The sequence below is a fragment of the Myodes glareolus genome, chromosome 13 (genome assembly GCF_982192425.1).
Source record: "Myodes glareolus chromosome 13, mMyoGla1.1, whole genome shotgun sequence".
In the NCBI taxonomy this organism is placed as follows: Eukaryota; Metazoa; Chordata; class Mammalia; order Rodentia; family Cricetidae; genus Myodes; species Myodes glareolus.
Genome location: NC_142038.1, coordinates 61,848,665 through 61,876,342, shown reverse-complemented (window position 1 = coordinate 61,876,342; position 27,678 = coordinate 61,848,665). Strand labels below are relative to the sequence as shown.

The window sequence follows — 27,678 nt, the reverse complement described above, 5'->3', positions numbered from 1 at the left end:
GTGTAGACTTGGCTGATCTGAAACTCACTGACTGTGGCTGACCTGGACACACAGAAGTCTCCATGCTAATGCCTCCTAAGTAATGAGGTTAAAGTTGTGAGCCACCATGTCCAGCCTTTTTGCTACTTTTTAGTTTAAAATATTTTCCCTACTAATACTATTTTATATATGTGTATACAAATATATATCTTTACTTACATATGACAAAAAAATTAAAAAATGCTAGCAAGTCAAAACAAGAAAATTAATACATCGAGTTTTTAGATAGATATAGTAATCTATATATATATGTGTGTATACAAATATATATCTTTACTTACATATGACAAAAAAATTAAAAAATGCTAGCAAGTCAAAGCAAGAAAATTAAATACATCGAGTTTTTAGATAGATAGTTATAGTAATCTAATAATCTTCCCCCATAAATGGTGGTGAGATAGCTCTGTGCATAAAGGTCCACACTACCAAGATTGATTAATTGAATTCTATCCCAGGGAATTTACATAGTGGAAGGACAGCACCAATTCCTGAGCTTCCATGTACTCACTGTGGCCTGAACACTCTTTCTAATTAAATAAATACATAAACAAACATAAGGAAATACTTCTTCTCCAAAGAGGTTCATGCTCAAGATCACTTTAATGCCTGAATCTGTTGCTTCACATGGCAAAGAGACTTTGCAGGTATGATTAAACATAGACCTAGGACAGTTACTTTGGATTCTTTTAATGAGCCCAGTCTAAATGCTGGAGCCCTTAAGTGTGGAAAATTTTTATGTGCTGGTTCAGACACATGAGGGAAAAAAGGAAAATGGAGATTATAAATATTAAAATGACTCCACCATCCTTTGCTGGCTTTAAAGATGGAGGAAGGCGAACACAGGCTAAGAAATTCAGGTAAAAGAATAAGAACAGATATCTGATAACCAGCAAGGAAGTAGCACCTTCAGTGAACAAGGGAACATCCTGCTCATTGATACCTGACTATCCAAGTGAGATCCCATCAGACTTCTGAGTCACAAAACTATAAAGTAATAAGTTCATTTTATTTAATCCAACTAATTTGTTATAAATTCTTAAATAAAAAATAGAAAACTACTACAAATACTAATTCATTATTTATTATAAGTGTATAACATTCCATAGTATATATAGATAGCTTAACTAGTAAGTTTCTATCACCAAGCATTCACATTATTCCATGTTCTTTAGTATTGCACACAATGATAAAGTAAGCATCGTGGAACATATGTTCTTGTGTTCAGGTAATTTGTTTTTCATACAAATTTTCAAACAAATAGATTTGTTTTCATACAATATATTCTGATTATCATTTACCCTACCTCTACTCATCTCAGTTCCTTCCCAACTCCCCTCCCATTCAGATTCATACCTTTTCTGTCTCTTGTAAATAAAAAATAAATAAAGTAAGATAAATTTAAAAAATCAGAATATGACAAAACAACCAACAAGAAATGCAGCTAAAGTAAATCACAAGAAAGAAATATAAATGCAGAGACATGCATTTACATACTCCGGAATCCTATAAAATCCCAAACCTGAAGCCATAAGAAGCCAAAAAAGAACCTGTAAGGTAGAAAGCAAGAACAAAACAAAACAGAGGAAAAAACACCCTCAATTAATATAATGAGTCAAAGAACCTTTAAAGCTGCTTTTGTGTTGGTCATCTACTGTTGAGCATAGGCTTACCCTTAAGAATGGTTTATCTTCCCAGTGATACTCCCTTGGAGAAAAGTAATTTTTATATGCAAGTGGCTATCAATTGGAGATAGCTTCTGAGTTAAGGGTGGATAGAGTGTCCACATTCCCTTTCAGCTCTAGAGACCTGGTCCAGTGCAGACACTCTGTGAGCTCATGTGTGTGCCAGCTCTGTTGCATCTAGAAGGCCTTGATAACTTGATGTCCATTCCTTCTGGCGTTTTAACTCTTTCTGCCTCCTCTTCTGTGAGTTCCCTGAGCCCTGAAGGGAGGGAGTTGGTGGAAATATCCCTTACAGGGTTGAGTAGTCCAGGGTCTCACTCACTGCAAATTGTCTGTCTGTGTTCTCTGTATTTGTTCCCATCTGCTGCAGGAGGAAGTTTCTCTGATGATGACTGAGCAAGACACACATCTATAGGTATAGCAGAGTGTCATTAGCAATCATTTGATTGCTACATTGCTTTAACAGAACAGTACTATCTATATTTCCCATAGGTCTCTGACCTATCAGTCTTAGGTTCTTGACTATCGTAGCGGTGTCTGGTATCATCTATCTCATGGAGTGGGCCTTAAATCAAATCAGATATTGGTTACACAAAAAGGAAAGGAAGAAGTCAAAATATTTTTATTTGCAGATGATAAAATAGTATATATAAATCACCCTAAAATTCCACCAGGAAACTTCAACATCTGATAAACATATTCAGCAAAGTAGTCATATACAAATTAACACACAAAAATCAACAGCCTTGCTATATACAAATGACAAATAGACTGAGAAAGAAATCAGGGAAACAACACCTTTCACGATAACCTCAAATATATAGAAAGTATCTTTGGGTTAGCTCTAACTAAGCAAGTGGGAGATTTGAGAGATGTGAAACTTTAAGACATCGAAGAAAGAAATTGAGGAATATATCAGAAAATGGAAAGATCTCTCATGGATCAGTAGGATTAATATAGTAAAAATGCCATTTTACCAAAAGCAATCTCCAAATTCAGTATTCTGGTATGTTTTTAAAGGATAGACTACTCCAAAATAAAGTTGGTAGGCCAAAAGTTATTTTTACAAGATACTTTGAGTAATTTATTATCATAATTTATACTTGAAAGATTGTTAGTTTGAATCTGAAATGAACCCCCACCCAGAGACTTGTGCTTTGAACCCTGGTTCTCCCAGAGCTATTTTGGTAGGCTTTAGAAATGGGCCCACACATCAGTAGCATCTGCTGTGATGTGAATGAGCTCCTGCGCACATTCCAGCATCCATGAACTGAACTGAGACTAAGCAGAATAAACCTTTGTCCTTTAAGGTGTTTCTGTCAGATACTGCAGTCATAGCCGTAGATAACGGGTATGGCCATGCTAACTCTCTCCTGGAAGTTTGTAGCTGTTCAGATTCCTGTTTTGGATTTCAGAAAACTTTCCTGACTGGTGGTCAAGTATGTATAGAGAATACTGTGAAGATTGGTGCTCCCATGAAGAGATAGATGGGCCTGCTTTAACAAGGTTTTCAGGCATTATGCTGTGTATGCTCTAAACCTTAAACTGTGAGAATGATAAGATTATAACTGCTTCCAGAAAACTGTTTCCTAGTATGCCAATGATGATGAAAACATGGACTTTTGAAATATTGTTATCTAAGAATTGGAAGCAGCATTAGTCTCTGCTTTGACAGTGTGAGGGTTGTTGGGAAGCCAAGAATTCTCACCCAGTAGCTCTTAAATATTTTAAATATAAAATGAAATTTAAAAAGGAAAAGGCAGTAAATTCTCGCTGACTCAGTTGGTACAGAAATGGTAGAGGTGGATCAGTCAAGAGTCCTGTACAGCCTTGGGCAGCCTGCACTGTTGGAGCTGGAAAGCCTGCTGCTGTAGAAGACTAATCACAAACCATTAGGAGAATGACCTTCTTTCTACCTCACAAGCTCTTTGACGTTAATAGAAGAACTCCCTAGATAAAATTTAATTATGAGCTAAATTTTGTTTATTTGGAAATTTAAATTATCTGAGTATTAAAAGTACTCTGTGTATTTAAAATATCAAACTGACTCAAGTGAGGCATTAAGAATTTGGAAGTAAAATAAATGAGATAATGAGAAAGTTAAAAAACATATTTTTTTATAATTAACAGCTCATTTTAAGTTAATTATATACAATTACCAAAATCTAATTGCAATTTATTTTCTATTATCTGTGGGAAGAATCACAGACAAGGGAGCTTCCATTGCTGCCTTCCTGCATAAATGCTATAGAGTGAAAATAAATAATATGCAAAGCCTTAATGACAAATGATCAAATCATAGGGCACAGCTGAGCCAAGCCCTTGGAAAGTAATTATCACAGAAAGATGGAACTGACTGAATTCACCAGAATCTTTGACTATTTACAGACCCTTTTTTACTATTTAATTCCTTGGATGTTTGTTTATTTACTGAACAAAGATGACTTTTATAAAGTCGCCGCTTTTCTAATTAAGCAGATTTCTAAATTTCTCACCATTTTTGTGCTTTCATATAATGCTAGACACTTTATTAACCACACTTTATTAACCACACTTTATTACCCTTACCCATTTAGTCAACCAAACACTTTATTAAATACTTACTTTTAAAAAATAGGTAGGGGCTGGGAATGTAGCTCAACAGTAGACCATTTGTCTAGTATGCTGCGATTCTGGGTTGGATCCCAGCAGCTAAATAAATAGACATCAGTTTTGCCGAGTGTGGCAGAAGTGTAGGGGAGCTGTTACCTTAAGGAGTTCTAGGGAGAGTAAGAACTGAGTGTGGTGCAGACGCGAATGACGAGAACAGCTAAGTGTTTTCTCTAGATCTAGTTCTGCCATGGGGGGGGAGGTAGATAAAATACATACTCGGAACTGAAAGTGTAGGACTTAATGTGAAGCTTCACAGCTTCTGTTCCTACTGCACCTAAGTGCATTGAGTTGTACAGACGCTGGGCCTCATTACTGTGGGTATGTGAATAATAGTTTTATTTATTTGTAGGATTTTCATAATAAAATTTGTTTAATAAAATAGTTTCTTAAAGTACAGGAACATTTAAAATTATTAGTTGTAATTAAGTTTTGTAATAAAATATGGGTTGTTTTTTTTCAAAAAAGAGAAGGCAAATATGTAAGTGTTTAAGAAGCATAGGAAATAAAAGATATCTCACCAGAGTCCTGAAAGGGAAGGTAGTACTTTGACAGTCCAGGAATAGGGACCTCCTCCCTCTTCTGCCAGTGGGAGACTCTTAGAGAAAGTAAGAAATTGACACTTGTGTATAAGGACAGTGGCAGGAATGTTTCACTGCCACTAGAAGATTAAGGGAAAAGTCCACTGTAGAGTCAAATGGTAGATTAGGCTAGATTTAAGAGGTTTTAAGTGTCAGGTTCCAGGTTTGGAACCTGAGTGATATGGAGGGAAAGACATCAGAAAAAGAGATTTGTGAAGAGCTGACTGATTTGATTTTGAAGATCACTGGTGTAGTCAGGTGCTGGGGCTTGCTATTTTTATTAATTAGCTGCAGCTTTAGAGATGATGTGGTGCCCCCTAATCGCCCTGTCTGTGAGGGAGAGTGTCCCTGAACACTTACAAGGAGTCTTTCCCAACCTTGGAAGCTGGACTGTTCAGCAGGGAGGATTCTCGGGCTAAGCTCTCCAATAGATGACTAGGAAATGAATCAAAATCTCTTCAAAAACATCAAAGTTAGAGATTTCAATTGGAAATCATGTCTGTTAGCGTTAGATCTAAAAGTACAGGTGTTTATCTCTGAAAAAAGGGTGGGGGGGAGAAAAAAAGAGAGAGGAGAGAGAGAAACCTTAGGAAATACCTACATATGAGAATCCTAAGGCAAAGGGGGGTGTTTATGTCAGAAGTTACAAGTTGACAGAGATTGATGAGCCCACCTGCCTGTCTTTCTTTTCTTCTCTCTCTCTCTCTCTTCTTTTTTCCTTCCTTATGTTTTTTTTTTAGTTGCCATATACCTATTGGCCATTTGTAATGTTTTTTGAAAATGTCTGCTTAGTTAATTCCCATTTTTAATACCAGGCTACTTGTGTTTTTGAATTTTTACTGTTTTTTTTTAGTTTTTTATAATTCCATATATTAATACTTTTCAGATATATAGTTTAAAAATAGTTTTTCACTCTTCACCCTATGTTTGTTTCCTTTGCTATTCAGGTTTTAGGTATCTCTCTTTTTTTGTTTGTTTGTTTTTTGAGACAGGGTTTCTCTGTAGCTTTGGAGCCTCTCCTGGAGCTAGCTCTTGTAGACCAGGCTGGCCTCTAACTCACAGAGATCTGCCTGCCTCTGCCTCCCGAATGCTGGGATTAAAGATGTGTGTCACCACTGCCTGGCTATCTGTTTTTTTTTAAATTTCATGTACTCTTACAATGCGTCAAAAAAAAAAAAGAAAAAATAGTACACACAGCATTGTCCTAAGAACTATGCTTCTATAGTAGCTTCATTTTTGTGAGTCCTATATGTAGGTTTCAGTCCATTTGGGACTGAGCTTGTAAGTGATAGGGATCTGTTTTTGTTCCTTTGTATATGATGCCATTTGCCCAGAACCATTTATTGATAAGATTGTCTTTTCTCCAATATGCTATCTTATTTTTATCAAAAATAAATTAACTCTAGATGTGTGGAGCTATTTGTAAGTAAAACCTTCTGTTCCTTTGGTGTCTGTCTGTTTTCATGGTTGACTCCATTCATATGTGTGACATAAAAGCTGATCTTGTGGAACATACAAATAGAATGATGGTTACCAAATGCTGGAGGCAGTGCTCTGGAGACCTGTTCTCATCTCTCAAATTGTTTTGAGCTATTTTAAAGGTTGTTTTCTCTGCAGTGCTTTTTCCTAGTCCTATATTACAATTTTCAAAATTTATCTACCTTTTTGATAGCTGTATAATCATCAGTTAATCATTGAATACTTGAATTGTTCATCTATCCCACAAAATAACATATCCATACAAAACTACTTGTGCATGCTCATAGCTCCATTTTCTTATAGTGACTGGATGGTGGAGGCACTGCAAATGTACGGCCAGTAAATGGTAAATAAAATTTCCTTTTCTACCATGGAATACTTGGCAGTAGAGAGGAGCAAGATGCCGATGCACACACCTAAAGCATGGTTACTGTTGAACAAAATGTCCTGAGGAATCAGCTGCATAGATAAAAGTTGTAAGTCAGTGATGATCCACTTGGGAAAGGAAAATGTGGAATGACTGTACATGGATGTCATGTTTCTTTGAGGTGTGTATAATAATGTAACATTAGGTGGTGATGACTATTGTACTGACTTGAACTAACTTTAAGCAACTAAAAACATGTTACATATTTAGTACTATTCAAAATTCTTTTTTTATTTTTTATTACTTTATAAATAATACCAATCAAAATTCTCACTTCCTCCCCCTTCTCCCACTTCCCTCCTGCTCCCTGCCACACCTTTCCCCCACCCCTCCAGTCCTAAGAGGAAAGCAAATTAGAAGTCTTGACATAAATATTATATATTATTTTCTCAAGTTTCTAACTGGCATGCACGTTTACTTTCTTGATGTGTCCTTGTATGGATTGGTGTGAGACTATACATATAAGGGGAAACAATTCAGTCAATAGTATGTATATATGATATCACATTAGCTGTTTACCAAAACTTAACTGTGAGTCTCTGTGTGTTCGCGTGAGTGTGTGTGTGTGTGTGTGTGTGTGTGTGTGTGTGTGTGTGTGTGTGCCTAGATTTATAAAAACTGCTTAGGAGCAGTAATGCCGTAGCAATGAATTCCTCTAGCATCCAAATCTTTGTTCCTAAATTCCATTCTCTAATGAAAGAAACTTTTTTCAATAAAGTTAATGCTCAGGATGACAAAAATAAAATGAAGATACAGGTAACACCAGAGAGCAAGGAAGTTTGATCACCTTAAAGAGCAAAATTATTAGTATGACTTTGGGTTAAAACTCAAAATATATATAAATACAAGAGATTTATTGTATTTATGTATTTTATTGAGAGATTTTTGTATTTTCACTGAAAATTCTTTTTTTCTTTCTTTTTTTTCAAAGTTTATTAAATTATAAAAGTTTCCATTTCTGCCCCTCCTCCCTACACCCTCCCACTCCCCCCACTCCCTCTCCTCCTCCCTCTCCATCCCTAAAAGCAGTCAGGGTTTCCTGCCCTGTGGGAAGTTCAAGTTCCTCCCCTCTCCCTCCAGGTCAAGGAAGGTGAGTATCCAAACAGATTGGATCCCAAAAAAAAATCCAGTATATGCAGAGGAAACAAGTCCCAGTGTCATTGTCAATGGCTTTTCAGAAAGAATCCGGGCCAGCCACATTCAGAGAATCCGGCCACATTCAGAGAATCTGGTTGGATCACGTGCTCGTTCAGTCCCAGTCCAACTGGCCTTGGTGAACTCTCATTAGATCCGTCCCCTTGTATCAGTGGGTGATCGCACCCCTCGTGGTCCTAATTTCCTTTTTCATGTTCTTCCTCCTTCTGCTCCTCATTTGGACCTTGGGGGGCTCAGTCCAGTGCTCCAGTGTGGGTCTCCATCTTTATCGCCATCCATCATCAGATGAAGGTTCCCTCTGGTCTTGCCTTCTTTGCTCACGTTCTCTTTCCTTCTGCTTCTCATTTGGACCTAGGGAGTTAAGTCCAGTGTTCCAATGTGGGTCTCTGTCTCTATCTCCATCCCTTGCCAGATGAAGGTTCTATGGTGATAAGCAAAATATTCATCAGTATGGTTATGGGCCAAGGCCAGTTCAGGCACCCTCTCCTCTGTCCAGAGAACAATCTGGGGATCTCTCCTTGGACATGGGATCCCATTTATAATCAAGTCTCTTGTAAACCCTAAAATGACTCCCTTAGTTGAGATATATTCTTCCCTGATCCCATATCCATCCTTCCTCCCACCCCCCCATCCCAGTCCCCCGAGCTTTCCCCATTCCTCCCCTATTCCCTTCTCTTTAACCCTCGCCCCTTCCAACAACCCCCCTCCCCCCATGCACCCAAGGTTACCTGGCACTGTTGTCTATTTCCAATCTCCAGGAGGATAACTACATGATTTTCTTCAGGTTCACCTTCTATTTAGCTTCTCTAGGATCACAAATAATAGGCTCAAAGACCTTTAGTTATGGCTAGAATCCACTTATGAGTGAATACATACCATATTCCTCTTTTTGGGTCTGGCTTACCTCACTCAGTAAAGCGTTTTCTATGTCCATCCATTTGCATGCAAAATTCAAGATGTCATTGTTTTTTACCGCTGAGTAAAACTCTAATGTATATATGTTCCACACCTCCTTTAACCATTCTTCTATTGAGGGGCACCTAGGTTGTTTCCAGGTTCTGGCTATTACAAATAGTGCTGCTATGAACATAGTTGAACAAATGCTTTTGTAGTATGATAGGGCATCTCTTGGGTATATTCCCAAGAGTGAAATTGCTGGGTCTTGAGGGAGGTTGACTCCCAGTTTCCTGAGAAACCGCCACACTGATTTCCACAGTGGCTGTACAAGTTTGCATTCCCACCAACAATGGATGAGAGTTCTCCTCTCTCCACATCCTCTCCAGCATAGGCTATCATTGGTGTTTTTGACTTTAGCTAATCTGACCGGTATAAAATGGTATTTCATAGTTGTTTTGATTTGCATTTCCCTGATCGCTAAGGATGTTGAGCATGACCTTAAGTGTCTTTTGGCCATTCAAAGTTCTTCTGTTGAGAATTCTCTGTTCGGATCAGCACCCCATTTTTTAATTGGGTTAATTAGAGTTTTAGTGTCTAGTTTCTTGAGTTCTTTGTATATTTTGGAAATCAGGCCTTTATCTGATGAGGGATTGGTAAAGATCTTCTCCCAGTCAGAAGGTAGCCTTTTTGTCTTACTGACGGTGTCCTTTGCTTTACAGAAGCTTCTCAGTTTCAGGAGGTCCCATTTATTCATTGATTCTCTTATTGTCTACTGGGGTTCTACCTAGGAAGTGGTCTCCTGTGCCTATGTCTTGTAGACTACTTCCCACTTTCTCTTCTATCTGGTTCAAAGTGGTCAGATTAATGTTGAGGTCTTTAATCCATTTGGACTTGAGTTTTGTGCATGGTGATAGATATGGATCTACTTTCATTCTTCTACAGGTTGACATCCAGTTATGCCAGCACCATTTGTTAAAGATGCTTTCCTTCTTCCGTTGCATACCTTTAGCTCCCTTGTCGAAAATCAAGTGTTCATAGGTTTGTGGGTTAATATCTGGGTCTTCTATTCGATTCCATAGGTCGACTTCTCTGTTCTTATGCCAGTACCAAGCTGTTTTCAATACTGTAGCTGTGTAATAGAGTTTGAAGTCAGGGATGGTTATACCTCCAGATGTTCCTTTATTATATAAGATTGTTTTTGGCTATCCTGGATTTTTTTGTTTTTCCATATAAAATTAATTATTATTCTCTCAAGGTCTGTGAAGAAGTTTGATGGGATTTTGATGGGAATTGCATTGAATCTATAGATTGCTCTTGGTAGAATTGCCATTTTTACTATGTTGATCCTCCCAATCAAAGAGCAAGGGAGATCTTTCCATTTTCTGGTATCCTCCTCAATTTATTTCTTCAAAGACTTAAAGTTCTTGTCAAATAGGTCTTTGACTTCCTTGGTCAGAGTTATCTTAAGATATTTTATGCTATTTGTGGCTATCTTGAAAGGTGAAGTTTCTCTGATTTCCCTCCCTGCTTCTTTATGCTTTGTGTATAGGAGGGCAACTGATTTTTTGGAGTTGATCTTTTATCCTGCCACATTACTAAAGGTGTTTATCAGCTGTAGGAGTTCTTTGGTAGAGTTTTTGGGGTCGCTCATGTATACTATCATATCGTCTGCAAATAATGAGAGTTTAACTTCTTCCTTTCCAATTCAAATCCCCTTGATCCGCTTATGTTGTCTTATTGCTATTGCTAGAACTTCAAGCACTATATTGAAGAGGTATGGAGAGAGTGGACAGCCATGTCGTGTTCCTGATTTCAATGGAATGGCTTTGAGTTTCTCTCCGTTCGGTTTGATGTTAGCTGTTGGCTTGCTGTAAATAGCTTTTATTATATTTAGATATGATCCTTGTATCCCCAATCTCTTCGACACCTTTATCATAAAGGGATGTTGGATTTTGTCAAATGCTTTTTGAACATCTAATGAGATGATCATATGGTTTTTTTCTTTCAGTTTATTTATATGATGGATTACATTGATAGATTTGCGTATGTTGAACCAGCCCTGCATCTCTGGAATGAAGCCTACATGATCATAATGGATAATTTTTCTAATGTGTTCTTGAAATCGGTTTTCCAGGATTTTGTTGAGAATTTTTGCATCAATGTTCATGAGTGAGATTGTCCTGTAATTCTCTTTCTTGGTTGTGTCTTTATGTGGTTTTGGTATCAGGATAACTGTAGCTTCATAAAAAGAGTTTGGCAATGACTCTTCTGTTTCTATATTGTGAAATACCTTAAGGAGTATAGGTATCAGCTCTTCTTGGAAGTTCTGGTAGAATTCTGCATTGAAAACATCTGGCCCTGGGCTTTTTTTGGTTGGGAGGTTTTTGATAACAGCTTCTAATTCTTCGCGACTAACAGGTCTATTTAGATTGTTCACCTGGTCTTGATTTAACTTTGGTAAATGATATTTATCTAAAAACCAATCCATTTCTTGTACATTTTCCAACTTTGTGGCATATAAACTTTCGTAGTAAGATCTAATGATTCTCTGAATTTCCTCTGTGTCTGTGGTTATGTCCCCCTTTTCATTTCTGATCTTATTAATTTGAGTGTTCTCTCTCTGCCGTTTGATTAGTTTGGCTAGGGGTTTGTCAATCTTGTTGATTTTCTCCAAGAACCAACTTTTTGTTTTGTTGATTTTTTTGTATTGTTTCTGTGTTTCTATTTTGTTGATTTCAGCCCTCAGTTTGATTATTTCCAGTCATCTACTCCTCCTGGGAGAGTCTGCTTCTTTTTTTTCCAGAGTTTTCAGGTGTGCTGTTAAGTCTCCAATATGTGCTTTCTCCGTTTTTTTTTTTTTTTAAATTGGGCGCTTAGTGCTATGAACTTTCCTCTTAGCACTGCTTTCACAGTGTCCCATAGATTTGAGTATGTTGTGTCTTTGTTTTCATTAAATTCAAGGAAGACTTTAATTTCTTTCTTTATGTCTTCCTTGACCCAGGGATGATTCAGTAGTTGACTATTCAACTTCCACGCGTTTGTAGGCTTTCTGGTGTTTGAATTGTTATTGAATTCTAACTTTATTCCGTGGTGATCTGACAAGACACAGGTGGTTACTAGTATTTTTTTGTATCTGTGGAAGTTTGCTTTGTTACCGAGTATGTGGTCAATTTTCGAGAAGGTTCCATGAGCTGCAGAGAAGAAGGTATATTCTTTCCTATTTGGGTGGAATGTTCTATAGATATCTGTTAAGTCCATTTGATTCATTACCTCTAGTAATTCTCTTATTTCTCTGTTGAGTTTCTGTTTGAATGACCTGTCCATTGGTGAGAGAGGTGTGTTGAAGTCTCCTACTATTAGTGTGTGTGGGTTGATGACTGCCTTAAGTTCTAAAAGTTTTTCTTTTACGTAAGTGGGTTCTTTTATATTAGGGGCATAGATATTCAGGATTGAGACTTCCTCCTGATGAATTGTTCCTGTTTTGAGTATGAAATGTCCATCTCCATCTCTTCTGATTGATTTTAGCTTGAAGTCAATTTTGTTAGATATTAGAATGGCCACACCTGCTTGTTTCTTAGGTCTGTTTGCGTGGAAAACCTTTTCCCAACCCTTTACTCTGAGTAGATGTCTATCTTTGTGGTTGAGGTGTGTTTATTGTAAACAGCAGAATGTTGGATCCTGTTTTCGTATGCAATCTCTTAGTCTGTGCCTTTTTATAGGTGAGTTGAGTCCATTAATATTAAGTGATAATTAATGACCAGTGGTTGTTGATTCCGGTTATTATTTTTGTGTGTGTGTGTGTGTGTGTGTAGTAGAGTTTGTGTGTTTCTCTTCTTTGAGTTGTGGTTGTGAAGGGTCGCTAGATGTCTGGGTTATTGTAGGCAGTGATGGCAATGTTGGATTCCTTGGGTTGCGATTTTCCTTCTATTACTTTCTGTAAGGCTGGATTTGTGGCTACGAATTGTTTAAATTTATTTTTATCCTGGAATATTTTGTTTTCTCCGTTGATAGTGAACAATAGCTTGGTTGGGTATAGTAGTCTGGGTTTGCATCCATGGTCTCTTAGTTTCTGCAGTACCTCTAACCAGGATCTTCTGGCTTTCATGGTTTCCATAGAGAAGTTCAGTGTAAGCCTGATAGGTTTACCTTTATAAGTTACTTGGCCTTTTTCCTTTGCAGCTCTTAATATTCTTTCTTTAATCTGTATGTTTTGTGTTTTGATTATTATATGGCGAGGGGATGTTTTTTTTGATCCAGTCTATTCGGTGTTCTGTATGCTTCTTGAACCTTCATAGGAATATCGTTCTTTAGATTGGGAAAGTTTTCTTCTATAATTTTGTTGAGTATATTTTCTGGGCCTTTGATCTGCAATTCTTCTCCTTCTTCAATCCCTATTATTCTTAGATTTGTTTTTTTATTGTGTCCCAGATTTCTTGAATGTTTTGTGAAGAGAATTTGTTGGATTTGCCGTTTTCTTTGATCAGAGCATTTATTTTCTCTATGGTATCTTCAGAATCTTAGATTCGTTCTTCTATCTCTTGTATTCTATTGGTTATGCTTGATTCTGTAGTCTCCGTTCGTTTACCTAGGTTTTCCATATCCATCCGGTTCTTGGTTTGTGTTTTCTTCATTGCCTCCGTTTCCGTTTTCAATTCTTGAACTGTTTCCTTTACCTGTTTGATTGTTTTTTCTTGGTTTCTCAGGGTATCATTCACGGATTTACTTATTTCTTCAAACTTTTTGTTATACTTCTCATCCATTTCTATAATCGTTTCTTCAAACTTTTTGTTATACTTCTCATCCAATTCTTTAAGGGAGTTATTCATACCCTGTTTAAGGGACTCTATTGCTTTCATAATGGCACTTTTTTCCACTTCTTCTGGATTAAGGTGTTTAAGTCCTTCTATTGTAGGGGCATTGGGATCTGGTGTTTTCATGTTGTTTTTCAGATTGTTGGACGAGGTCTTGCCTTGGCGTCTGCCCATCTCTTCCTTCAAATGCTCTCTATTGGATCTTCTGGTACCGGGTCAGGTTCCCTTGTTGGGCAGGGACTTCACTGACAGAATGCCCACCTTTCCTCAGGCAGGCTATTGAAGCACAGGCACTCCCTCCTTCCGGGATGCACCTACAGCCCAGGCCTATCTCGCAAGGCAGCTTAGCTGGGGAAATTTTATGGCCCCAGGGGTAAGGGAGAAATATAGGAATTTGTACCTGGATGGAAGCTGGGATGGCAGGCAGGAGAGCTTAGCAGGGTGGAGCCAGCACTGCAGGGTGACCTGGGAGTCTATGGGGTCAGGGAAAGTCCGAGCTCCTCCTCGCCGGGCCCCTGCCCTGTCGCGGGCCAGAAACAAACTCACCCCTCCGATGGCCCTCTGCTAGAAGTCAGGGCCCCTTGCTGGTCAGGAATGTCGCTGAGCTGACACCAGGTCCACCTGTCCTCAGGCAGGCTTTTGAGACACAGGAACTGCCTCCTGCCGGGATGCGCCTGCAGCCCAGGCCCAGCTCGCAAGGCAGCTGAGCTGGGGAAATTTTATGGCCCCAGGGGGAAGAGAGAAATAATAGGAATTTGTACCTGGATGGAAGCTGTGATGGCAGGCCCACTGTAAATTCTTAATTAAGTTCTTAAGTTCTTATCCCCAGGGGAAAGCAAAGTAAATTTTCATTCCTCTTGAGCATAGACAGCAGTTAACAGCTCTCACAGCAGAAAGGTATTTGGAAAGCAGGAAATCTTGCAGACACTAACCTAATCAAACAGCCCTGCTCATTCTCACCAACATTTCAGTCATTTTAGTATCATGTAACTGCTTTAGCATGATGAAGAACTTCACATCTATATTCTTGGTTTGGACTTTGTGTTGTGTCAGGATCTTGATGTGTAGCCCAGGGTGGCCTTAAATCTCTTAGGCTGGACTTAAACTTGGGATCTGTTTGCCTCAGCCTCCAAGTGCTGGGATTATAGACATGCACTACCATGTCTGCTTCTCAGTTTATTTTTTAATGCTCAGAAAACTAACTGTGAGAAAACAGGAGAAGTATACAAATTGAGAGGCATTAGTTGTCTGGTGAGTACTTCTGTAAACTGATCATATAAATCATGAAAGTAGAAGGATGGTTGAGCATCTATAACAGGCTAGAGGAAACTAAGGAGATATAATAGCTAAACATAATATTTACTAGATGACCGCAAAGGAAAACATGCAATGACTAATGGAATCCAAGTGTCTAGAGTATAGTCAGTATTTATGTACCAATCTGCTTTCTTGTTTGCTTTCTTGGTGCGGTAGATTTATATGATGTTTACATTTGGGAAATCTGGTTGAAGAGGTATGAGAATTACCTATATTTTCTTTGGAAATGATGAGACATCTACAGTTATTCTAAGGTGAAAGCTTGTATCTTAGGAGAGCATGGTAGTGTATTTCCCCCACAACCCATGCACTGAGGTAGGAAGACTGTAAGTTTAAGGCCTGGGCTACATAGACTAGGAAGACCTTCTCAAAATATCGTTGAAATGATCTTCCTTTAAAAAAATAAAATGTGTAAAGAGGAAAAAAGGCAAATAAATTAGAGTATTCATTTCTTTTTACAAGTCAGTCTTGACTTTATAATGTATCATTTGGTATGTTTCTACTCCGTGTCATAGTGTTAAAGTATTTAAATCATATGCATATATTATTTGCTTTAAAAATGACTTACCAGAGTTATTAACAGAATCTTAATTTATTTCTGTAAGCTTTCTGACCTTGAAAGAAAATAGAGCAAGAAGAAAATGATGACTTCACAAAAGCATTTGAACAAGCATCCTAATAGTATCTAAAGATGTGTATCTTTTCATAATACACTTAAACTTCATCCTGGAATGCTTTGATATGACAGATTCTTAAGCTGATTTTTCATAGGTATCTTGATAGTGCTTGGAAGGCTGAGGATGGCCATGTATGCCGCTTGCCTTCCATGCCTCCTTCTTCATCACAGTTATAGTTTTGTTAAGTGATTCATAGTAATATGTATTTTTAGAGTTTAGTGGTTGAGTTATCCAACTAATTTCAATAGTGTTTCATCATCACATCATATCTTCAAATTAGTCTGTGTGATCTAATCACTTTAATTATAAACTATGAAAGCCAAAATGTATGTTTAAAAACAAATTATAGGGGATTGCAAGGACACTTAGTCACCTACTAAATCATAATGTTGAGGGACAAGGCCCCAGGATGTGTGTTTAGATAGCACCCTGTGTTGACTGAGGTTTCTGTGTCCTGCCCAGTTCCCGCAATCATTAGGTCCCAAGGAAATCACACAGAAGTCTATATTAATTATAAATCGATTGGCCCATTAGCTGAGGCTTTTTATTAACACTTATAACTTACATTAACCCATTATTCTTATCTATGTTAGCCACATGGCTCAGTACCTTTTGCAGCAGGGTAATCACATCTTCCTTCTTCGGTGTCTGGACAGGACTGGAGGGGCTTCCTCCTTCCCAGAATTCTCCTGTTCTCCTAGACCCGCCTCTACTTCCTGTCTGGTTGTCCCACCTATACTTCCTGCCTGGCTACTAGCCAACCAGCGTTTATTTAAAACATAATTGGCAGAATGTAGACAATTGTCCCGCACCAACCCTGGCTGATTCTGATCCTTTCTCGTAGGAGAAACGCTAGCCAGGGTCCTTTCTACAGTGGTTGTGCTTGTGTGAATCAGTGTGACAGGTGTTCTGCTGTAATGTGACTGACATCAAATAACATTTCATTATAATTCTTGGTCAGTATTTTTAGCTAATAACTTTAACTTATTTCATTGGAAACTTAAAGTAGCTCTGAAGTCACGCTAACATGCTTTCTAGCATGGAAATATGTGAAGGCACCCTCAGGAGCCATAGTTAAGATCCTCTGTTTTGTTTTATTTTCTTGTTTATTTGTTTTGTTCTTAGAGTATTTAGAGACAAGGTTTCTCTGTGTAGCTTTGAAGCCTGTCCTGACACTCACTCTGTAGACCAGGCTGGCCTCAAACTCATAGAGATCCACTTGCCTCTGCCACCCGAGTTCTGGGATTAAAGGCATGTGCTGCCACCACCTGGCTAGGATTCTCAGATTCTGTTTGCAGCACCTTTGGACAATGTAAGACGAATTTACATCTCTGATGCATGAAGGAGTACACAAAATACACTGTCATAGTTTCCCATGACTGAGTGATTATTTATATCTCTATATTTAGCAGCTCTGTCCTATTCTTCACTTCTCTCCAGTAACCAATGAAGCATTATACCTAACAGTGAGGCTTTGATGAATCACACTTGCTGCATGCACACAGAAGGCATTTTATGGAAGATCACAATCCAAGAGCTCAACTTCAAATACCAGAAGTTTCAAAGTGTGGTTCATTTGGTAGCTGTGCAATATAGCCAGTATCACAAACAATAAGTGATAAAAATATATTAATGACTCTATCTGTAAATTACATGTCACTACTAACATCAAAGAAGTATGATTGTCAGCATGCTGCTGAGGACCATGTCTAGGGCTGTGGTCCTACTGCATCTGGGATCTGTGTTGTTGTCCATGGCCCCTGTTGCCACCAAAGGCCACAAGGATGCACAGCTTCTTGGCCACTACTTGTGGCCATGTTTGTGTCCAAGAGACTTGTCAGCCGCTGGGTCCATGCCAATCTGAGTGTTCTTGTATTGCCACCTGTAGCCATGATGTCATCTGGGCCTGAACTGCTGCCAAGGACCATATCTGGGTCCATGGCCCTACCATAGGCAGGGTCTGTATCAATGTACATGCCTCTAGTTACCCCCCACCAAGGCAGTACAGATGTCCAGAGTCTAGGTTAATACCTAAGATGATCTTGGTGTCCAGTGGTCATGCTGCTACCCAGGGGCCATGTTGACATCTGGCCCAAGCTGTGGCCAGGGGCCATATTTAGGTTTGTGAGCCTACTACAGCCATGAAATATGTTAAGATCATTGGCCATGCAACCGCCAAGGATCTGAGCTGCCACCTGGAGCCATGTTGATGTCCAAAGACCACACTGCTGCCCAGCGCATGCTAATTTGAGAGGCCCACTCTGCTACTTGGGGCCATCGTGACTTCTGAGCCCAAGTTGCTGCTGCTGGTCATGTCTGGGTCTGTGGTCCTGTTGCAGCTGGGCTCTGTGTTATGTCTATTGTCAGTGTTCCACAGGGGCCCATGTGAACCATGCGTTGAAGTATGAGGGCTGTGCTGAACTGGCCCGCCTCTCAGTAGAGACATGAGTCCAGCATGGGAAAGCTGGCTCTGCCCCTAATAGAGAGCCCCAGTCCCCTATACGGTTGGGAAAACTGGCCCCACCCTTCACCATGGGCATGGGAGAACTGGCTCTACCTCTTACCTAAGGGAGCTGGTCCCTGAGACCCAATTAGAACACCCCAGCTACCACCAAGATACACATCCGGGGCTTTGAGTGGGCAATCCCCAACATCTAGCCCATCTATGACCTGCTAGAGCCTGTGAAGGAACTGGTTCTATAGAATCATAGCCACAGGATCTCCATGACTCAGGGAAACTGCACGATATCAGAGAGGTGCTTCCGTGAGGGTCCAGTATTGGTGGTGTACCAGAAGCCAGAGGCTTTGAAGCTTACCCTTTGCATGGGACCATACAAGGGTGAAGGGCGAATACAGAGGGACTGGAAAATGAGTGGAATTGGGGTGCATGGTGTGAAATTCACAAAGAATCTATTAAAAATTACATTAATAAACATTTTTTAAAAAGCATGATTGTTTTCCCTTAGATTCTTCACACTAGGGCAGTTAAAAGCTTTCACTGTATCCTTTTTTAGATCTGGGACTTTTCATACTGTTGAATGGCTCTGAGTCACATGAGTGCCAGCACATGACCCATACAAATAGCAAGTAACCGTGACTTTGTAGCTGGAAGCTGACTGTTCCAATTATGGGGCCTTTTACATGTTTCTTTGAATTCCTCTAAAATGCTACTTTTTTGTAACCAGATTTCTATTATATTTGCAACCTTCATTCAATGGTGCTTCTATGAATAAGACCTACTAAGCAGCAAAAGTTCAAAAACCATCTTACTGTGCTGCCTAGACTGTTCAAAAGCCTGAGCTCAAATAATCTCCTGTTTCCGCTTCTTTTTACTTATTTTCAAAGCTTTCACAAAATTTTGAATTGAGAATAAAAGAATAGTGTTTGCAAGCATAAATTAAACAATTATGAGCTGCCTTGGTTATAATGTGTTAACACGGCAAAAGAAAATTAAGATAATAGGTCATAACTATTTGATGTAATATCTATTAATATTTTCTGTAATAGAAATTAAAACAAAATCACTTTTAAGTTCACATAAGTGATACTTATCTATGAAAATTGTGCTTTCTATTTTTGTTTTTTGCAAATTTCCCTAATGTCTGACTTTTTCCGAATGCTTCTGTGTTCAGTTTATTGTTCTGTCAGGTCATGTGCTTTGAAGAGTTTCATGGTACACTTGGGAGAGAAAAAAAGTAAAAAGGAGGAATGACACTTTAGTACTTTTATAGTGGTCTCACATCCTCATGCCACACCTAGTAACTACCCACTGCTTTAGATATAGTAGAAACACAATCTTATCCTCACCTTGATCATCAGTGAGACCGGCTGTGTTAATTCGCCCAGTATATCTTTGCCTTCTTTAGGGAGATGCCAATCACAGCCCACATCTGATACCATCAAAACTTTCTTTCTTGACATTTACTACCCTCTGGTACTTTAGATTGGGTTTGCTTTGGTTCTAGAATTTTTTGCTGTATTCATGGTCACTCTGTAAGGGTGCTGTTTTTTGCACTGTCAGCGTGTCTTCTCTTCTTGTGTAAGTTTTTTTTTTTGTCTTTTGGTTTTTTGTGACAAAGTTTCTCTGTGTCCTGGAACTCTCTTTGTAGACCAGGCAGGCCTTGAACTCATAGACATCTGCTTGCCTCTGCCTCCATGAGTGCTGGAAACAACCTAGGTGCCCCTCAATAGAAGAATGGTTAAAGAAGGTATGGAACATATACACATTAGAGTTTTACTCAGCGGTAAAAAAACAATGGCATCTTGAATTTTACATGCAAATGGATGGAAATAGAAAACGCTTTACTGAGTGAGGTAACCCAGACCCAAAAAGAGGAATATGGTATGTACTCACTCATAAGTGGGTTCTAGCCATAATTAAAGGACATTGAACCTATAATTAGTGATCCTAGAAAAGCTAAATAAGAAGATTAACTTAAAGAAAATCATAATGTTATCCTCCTGGATATTGGAAGTAGACAAGATTTCCAGGCAAAACTTTGGTGCACGGGGGGTGGGGGGGTGGAAGTAAGGGGAGATGGGTAGAGAGAAGGGAGAAGGGGAGGATTCGGGAAAGCTTGGGGGAATGGGATGGGTGGGATGGAGGAAGGGTGGATATGGGAGCAGGGAAGTAAATAATTAAGGGAGCCATTTTAGGGTTTGCAAGAGACTTGATTCTAGAGGGGTTCCCAGGTCCAAGGAGAGGTCCCCAGATTGTTCCTTGGGCAGCAGAGGAGAGGGTGCCTGAACTGGCCTTGTTCCATAGCCACACTGATGAATATCTTGCATATCACCATAGAACCTTCACCTGGAGATGGATGGAGATAGAGACAGAGACCCACAGTGGAGCACTAGACTGAGCTCCCAAGGTCCAAATGAGGAGCAGAAGGAGGGAGAACATGAGCAAGGAAGTCAGGACCACGAGGGGTGCGTCCACCCACTGAAACAGTGGGACTGATCTAATGGGAGCTCACCAAGACCAGGTGGACTGGGAGTGATGGAGCATATGATCAAACTGGACACTGTGAATGTGGCTGACAGTGAGGGCTGACTGAGAAACCAAGGACAAAGGCACTGGGTTTTGATTCTACTGCATGGACTGACTTTGTGGGAGCCTGGTTTGCTTGGATGCTCACCTTTACAGACCTGGATGGAGGGGGGAGGACCTTGGACTTCCCACAGGGCAGGGAACTCTGACTGCTCTTAAGACTAGAGAGGAAGGGGAAAGTGGGGAGGGGGAGGGAAAAGGGAGGCAGGGAGGAGGTGGAAATTTTTAATAAATAAATTAATTAATTTAAAAAAAAATTTAAAAAAAGAGGAGGCTTCCCATGGTTGTCAACTAGACATGGCATAACAAATTACAGTAAGACTAGTCATAAGCCCTCATATGAAGGCTGGATAAAGCAACTTGGTAAGAGGAAACGGGTCCCAAAAGCAGGGATAATGTCAGAGACATAAGCTCCCACTCACACTGTTAGAATCCCACAAGAACATGCATACACAACCATAATGTATATGCAGAGGACCTAACTCAAACCCATATAGGGTCTGTGATTGCCATTTCATTCTCTGTGATGCCTTATGAGCCATGCTTTGTTGATTTTGTGGGTTGTGTTCTCATGCTGACCTCGACTCCTCTGGTTACTGCAACCCCCTCCTACCTCTTGGCTCTGCTTGGTATTTGGCTATGGGTTTCTGCATCTGTTCCCATCAGTTTTTGGATGATGCTCCTCTGATGGCAGTTGGGCTAGGTACCAATCTATGAGTATAGCAGATTATTATTAGCAATCGTTTGATTGAATTTGCTTTTCCAAGTCATGTTTGGTTCTGTCCTAGTTCTCTGGATTCTCCATCCTCTGGTTTCTGATCGTCCAGGAACTGTCAGGCATGGGTTCCCTCTTGTGGCATGGGCCTCAAGTAGAACCAGTCATTGGTTGGCCACTCCTCAAGTTTTGCACCATCATTACACCAGCACATCTTGGAGGTAGAACAGATTGTAAATTGAAGTTTGCTGCTCGGTTGGTGCCACAGTCCCTCTGCAGAAAGTCTTGCCTGGTTATAGAACATGGCCTGTTCAGGCTCTTTATCTCTCATTACTAAGACTCTTTGCTAGGGTCACTTGAAGATTCCAGGGAGTTTCCACTGTACTGGGTTTCCATATCATTCCCCTAATGTCCCCCAGTTCCAGTTGTCTCTCCCAGTATGCTCTCCATCCACAACCACCACCCTGCACCTAATCCCTCCTATTCCCATCCCTACCTACCCCCTAGTCCACTCACATAATCTATTCTATTTCCCTTTCCCAGAGAGATCTATGTTTCCCAAGTTGAACCCTCTTTGTTACTTAACCTTTCTGGGCCTGTGAATTGTAGCATGATAATCCTTTACTTAACATCTAATGTGCGCTTATAAGTGAGTACATACCATGTTTGTCCCCCTGGGTCTGGGTCACCTCAATCAGGATAATTTTTTTCATCCATTTGCCTGAAAATTCCATGATGTCATTGTTTTTATTAGCTGAGTAATATTCCATTGTATAAATACATCATATTTTTTATCTGTTCTTCATTTGAGGGACATCTAGATTGTTTGCCATTTCTGGCCATTATTAATTAAGCTGTTATGAACATAGTTGAACAAATGTCTTTGTGGTAGGGAGGAGTGTCTTTTAGGTGTATGTCCAAGAGTGATATAGCTGGTCTCGAAGTAGATCAATTACCAATTACCTGAGGAACCACCATGTTGATTTCCAAAGTATCTCTACAAGTTTGTACTCCCACCAGCAATGGACGGGTGTTACCTTTGCTCCCCATCCTCACTAGCATAAGCTGTCACTTGTGTTTTTTATCTTAGCCATTTTGACAGGTATAAGATAGAATCTCAAAGTCATTTTGATTTTCATTTCCCTGATGGCTAAGGATATTGAACATTTCTTTAAATGTTCTTCAGCCATTTGAGATTCCTCTGTTTATATCTGCATCCCATTTTTGATTGGATTATGTTTTGCTGATGTCTAAGTTTTTTGAGTTCTTTATATATTTTGGAAATTAACCCTGTAAGAAGTGAAGTTGGTGAAAATCTTTTCTGAAAGCTACCAATTTGTCCTATTGATCCCATATATTGATTTTTGATCTTAGCACCTATTCTATCGGTGTCTCCTGTGCCAATTCTTTCAAGGCTAGTCCCCATTTTTCTCTTCAATTAGGCTCAGTGTATCTTGTTTTATGTTGAGGTCATTGATCCACTTGGACTTGAGTTTTGTTCAGGGAAATAGATATGTTTTTCTGTATCCTGCCATCCAGTTAGACCAGCACCATTTGTTGAATATACTTCTTTTCATTGTGTATTTCTGGCTTCTTTATGAAAATAAAATCAGGTGTCTATAGCTGTGTGGATTTATGTCTGGGTCTTCTATTCAATTCCATTGATCAAACCATCTATTTCTATGCCAGTACCATGCTTGTTTTATTACTATAGCTCTGTAGTAGAACTTGAAATCAGGGATGGTGATAGCTCCAGAAGTTCTTTTATTGTATAATATTGTTTTAGCTATCGTAGGGTTTTCTTTTTCCATATGAATTTGAAAATTGCTTTTAAGGTCTGTAAAGAATTATGGTGGGATTTTAATGGGGATTGCATTGAATCTGTAGATTGCTTTTGGTAAGATGGCCAATTTTACTATGTTAATTCTCGCAATCCATGAGCATGGGAGATCTTTCCATGTGCTGATATCTCCTTCAATTTCATTCTTCAAAGACTTGAAGTTTTTAATCATACAGATCTTTCACTTGATTGGTTAGAGTTACCTCAATATTTTTTATATTATTAGTGGCTTTTGTAAAGTATTTTTCCCTGATTTCTTTCTCAGTCCATTTGTCCTTTGTATATAGGAAGGCTACTGATTTTTTTTTAAAAAAAATCTTGATAAAAGAGTATATCAGCTGTAAGAGTTCCCTGCTAGAATTTTTGGGGGTTGCTTATGTATACTATTATATCATCTGCAAATAGAAATATTTTGAATTCTTCCTTTCTAATTTTAATCTCCTTTATCTTCTTCAGTTATCTTATTGCTCTAACTAGAACTTCAAGTTCTATATTGAATAAAGAGAGAGTGGATAGCCTGATCTTATTCCTGATTTTAGTGGAATTGCTCTAAGTTTCTCTCACAGCATTTTAATTTGATGTTGGCTATAACCTTGCTGTGTTGCCTTTATTATTTTTATGTATATTCCTTTTTATCACTAATCTCTCAAAGACTTTTATCGTGAAGGAGTTTTGGACTTTCAAAGACTTTTTCTTCATCTAGTGAGATGATCATGTAGGGTTTTTTCTTTAAGTTTGTTTATATGATGGATTTTATTGACTGATTTTCATCGGTTGAACTATTGCTGAATCTCTTGAATGAAGCCTACTTGATCATGGTGGATGATCTTTTGGATATTTTTTAATTTGACTTAAGAGTATTTTATTGAGTATTTAGGCATCAGTGTTTATTACAGGCATTGGTATGTAATTCTCTTTCTTAGTTGAGCATTTGGGTGGTTTGAGTATCAGAGTGACTATATTCTCATAAAATGAATTTGGTAATGTTCCTTCTTTTTCTTTTTTTTTCTTTTTTTTCCTTTGAATTTTTTTTCAAAGTTTATTAAATTATAAAAGTTTCCATTTCCACCCCCCTCCCAACAACCTCCCACTCCCCCCACTCCCTCTCCTCCTCCCTCTTCATCCCTAAGAGCAGTCAGGGTTTCCTGCCCTGTGGAAAGTTCAAGTTCCTCCCCGCTCCCTCCAGGTCCAGGAAGGTGAGCATCCAAACAGACTGGATCCCAAAAAAATCCAGTATATGCAGAGGAAACAAGTCCCAGTGTCATTGTCAATGGCTTTTCAGAAAGAATCCGGGCCAGCCACATTCAGAGAATCCGGCCACATTCAGAGAATCTGGTTAGATCACGTGCTCGTTCAGTCCCAGTCCAACTGGCCTTGGTGAACTCTCATTAGATCAGTCCCCTTGTATCAGTGGGTGATCGCACCCCTCGTGGTCCTAATTTCCTTTTTCATGTTCTTCCTCCTTCTGCTCCTCATTTGGACCTTGGGGGGCTCAGTCCGGTGCTCCAATGTGGGTCTCCGTCTGTATCTGTATCGTCATCCATCGTCGGATGAAGGTTCCCTCTGGTCTTGCCTTCTTTGCTCACGTTCTCTTTCCTTCTGCTTCTCCTTTGGACCTAGGGAGATAAGTCCAGTGTTCCAACGTGGTTCTCTGTCTCTATCTCCATCCATCGCCAGGTGAAGGTTCTATGGTGATAAGCAAAATATTCATCAGTATGGTTATGGGCCAAGGCGGTTCTTATGGAATAATTTAAGTACTGTTGGCATTTGCTCTTCTTTGAAAATCTGATGGGATTCTGTATTGCAACCCTTTGGCCCTGGGCTTTTTTTTTTTTTTGATTGAAAGACTTTACTGACTGCTTCTGTTTCCTTGGGTGTTAAACATCTATCTTATATATTTATTTAAATTGTTTATCTGAACTTGGTTTAACTTTGATATCTATGAAGAAATTTATCATTTTCTTTCAAATTTTCATATTTTGTGAAGTACTGGGGTTTTTGTGTGTGTGTGTTTGGTTGGTTGGTTTGGTTTTGGCTTTTTGAGACAGGTTTTTTTTTTCTGTGTAGCTTTGGTGCCAGTCCTGTAACTAGCTCTGATAGAACAGGCTGGCCTCAAACTCACAGAGATCGCCTGCCTCTGCCTCCCAAGTGCTGAAGTACAAGTTTTTAAAGTATGACCTAGTGATTCTCCAGATTTCCTTGGTGTATCTTATTATGTCCCCATTTTCATTTCTGATTTTAATTTGGATTGTCTCTCACTCCCTCTTTTAGTTAGTTTGGATAAGGGTTCATCTATCTTGTTAACTTTTTCAAAGCACTAACTCTTTATATCATTGATTCTTTGTATTGTTCACTTTGTTTCTATTTTATTGATCCCAACCCTCAATTTGATTATTTCCTGTGCTTGCTTCTTTTTGTTTTAGAGCTTTTAGGTATGGTATTAAGTTGCTAGTACTAGATCTCTTCAATTTCTTTATGCAGGGAATTAGTGCTATGAATGGTCTCCTCTTACCACCACTTTCATCGTGTCCCCTAAATTTGGTCATGTTGTGCATTGGATCCTAAGACCTCTCTAATTTCTTTCTTTGTGTCTGTCTTGATATAGTAGAGAGCTGTTTTGTTTCCAGGACTCTGTAGGTTTCCTGTTATTTCTGTTTTGATGATATGCAACCTTAATCCACGTTGGTCTGATAGGATGCAAGGGTTATTTCAGTTTTCTTATATCTGTTGAGTCTTATTTTGTGACCAAGTATATGGTAAGTTTTAGAGAAGGTTCCATGAGGTGCTGAGAAGAAGGTATATTCTTTTGTATTTGGGTGAAATGTTCAGTAGAAATCTGTTAGGTTCATTTGATTAATAAATTCTGCTAGCTCCAGTATTTCTCTTTTTAGTTTTATCTAGATGACCTTTTAATTGGTGAAAGTGGGGTATTGAAGCCTTCCACTGTCAATGTGTGAGGGTAGATTTGACTTAATCTTCAGTGATATTTCCTTTACAAATATGGGTGCCCTTGTGTTTGGGCATAGATGTTGAGAACTGAGACATCATCTTTGTGAATTTTCATTTCATGAGTATGAATATTCTTTCCCATTTTTTTACTTACTTTGATTTGAAATCTTCCATTAGATATTAGAACAGCTGCACCAGTTTGTTTCTTAGGTCCATTTGCTTGAAAAATCGTTTTCTATCCCTTTACTCTGATGTAATGCCTATCTTTGAGGTGTGTTTCTTCTGTGCAACAGAAGAATGGATCCTGTTTTTGCTTCCATTCTGTTAGTCTGTGGCTTTTTTACTAGGGAATTGAGTCCATTGATATTGAGAGATATTGATGATCAATGATTGTTAATTCCTGTTATTGTGGTGGTTGTGTGTGTGTGTGTGTGTGTGTGTGTGTGTGTGTGTGTCTCCCTTCTCTTGCTTTTGCTGGTGTGAGATTATTTATTGCCTGTGTTTTTCTGTGTGTAGTTACCTTTCTTGGGTTGGAGTTTTTCTTCTAGTATCTTATATAGGGATAGATTTGTGAGTAGATATTGCTTAAATTCGACCTTGTCCGGAAATACCTTGTTTTCTCCAACTATAGTCATTGAACATTTTGTTTGGTGTAATAATCTGGGCTGGCATCTGTGAACTCTTGTAGTCTGCAAGATATCTGTCCAGAAATTTTTGTCTTTTAGAATCTTCATTGAGAAGTTAGGTATAAGTCTAATAGGTCTGCCTTTATATGTTACTTAGCCTCTTCTCTTGAAGCTTTTAGTTTTCTTTATTAGTTTTATATGTTTAGTGTTTTGATTATGTAGTGAGGGGGTTTTCTTTTCTGATCTAATCTATTTGGTGTTCTGTAAGCTTTTGTACCTTTATAGGCCTGTCCCTTTTTTTAAGTTAGTAAAATTTTCTTCTATGATGTTGTTGAAAATATTTTCTGGGTCTTTGAGCTGGACTGCCCTGCCCCGCCCCCAGACTTATTATTCTTAGGTTTGGTCTTTTCAGAGTATCCTGTATACTTTGTGTCAGGATGTTTTTAGATTTAACTTTTTCTTTAATTGGTGTATCTATTTCTTCTATTATAGCTTCATTGCCTAAGAGTCTCTCTTCTATCTCTTGTATTATATTAGTGATGCTTCCTTCTGCAGTTCCTGTTCACTTATCTAGATTTTTCCATTTCCAGAGTTTTGTCAGTTTGTGTTTTCTTTATTGCTTCTATTTCCATTTTCAGTTCCTGAAAGTTCAGTTTTATTTGTTTCCTTCAACTGTTTGTTCCGTTTCTTGGCTCCTTTAAGGTATTTATTCATTTCCTCCAATTGTTTTTATTTCCCTGCATTTCCTGAAGGGTTTTATTCTTTTCCTCCTTAAGAGCCCAAATCA

The 27,678-nt window shown here is 38.8% G+C and overlaps 1 protein-coding gene across 4 annotated transcripts in view; it reads left to right on the top strand.

Moving 5' to 3' along the window:
- The window catches only part of Kiaa1328 (KIAA1328 ortholog), a 300,949-nt gene that overhangs the window by 201,397 nt on the left and 71,874 nt on the right, over window positions 1–27,678 (top strand). The gene's annotated exons all lie outside the window — the stretch shown is intronic.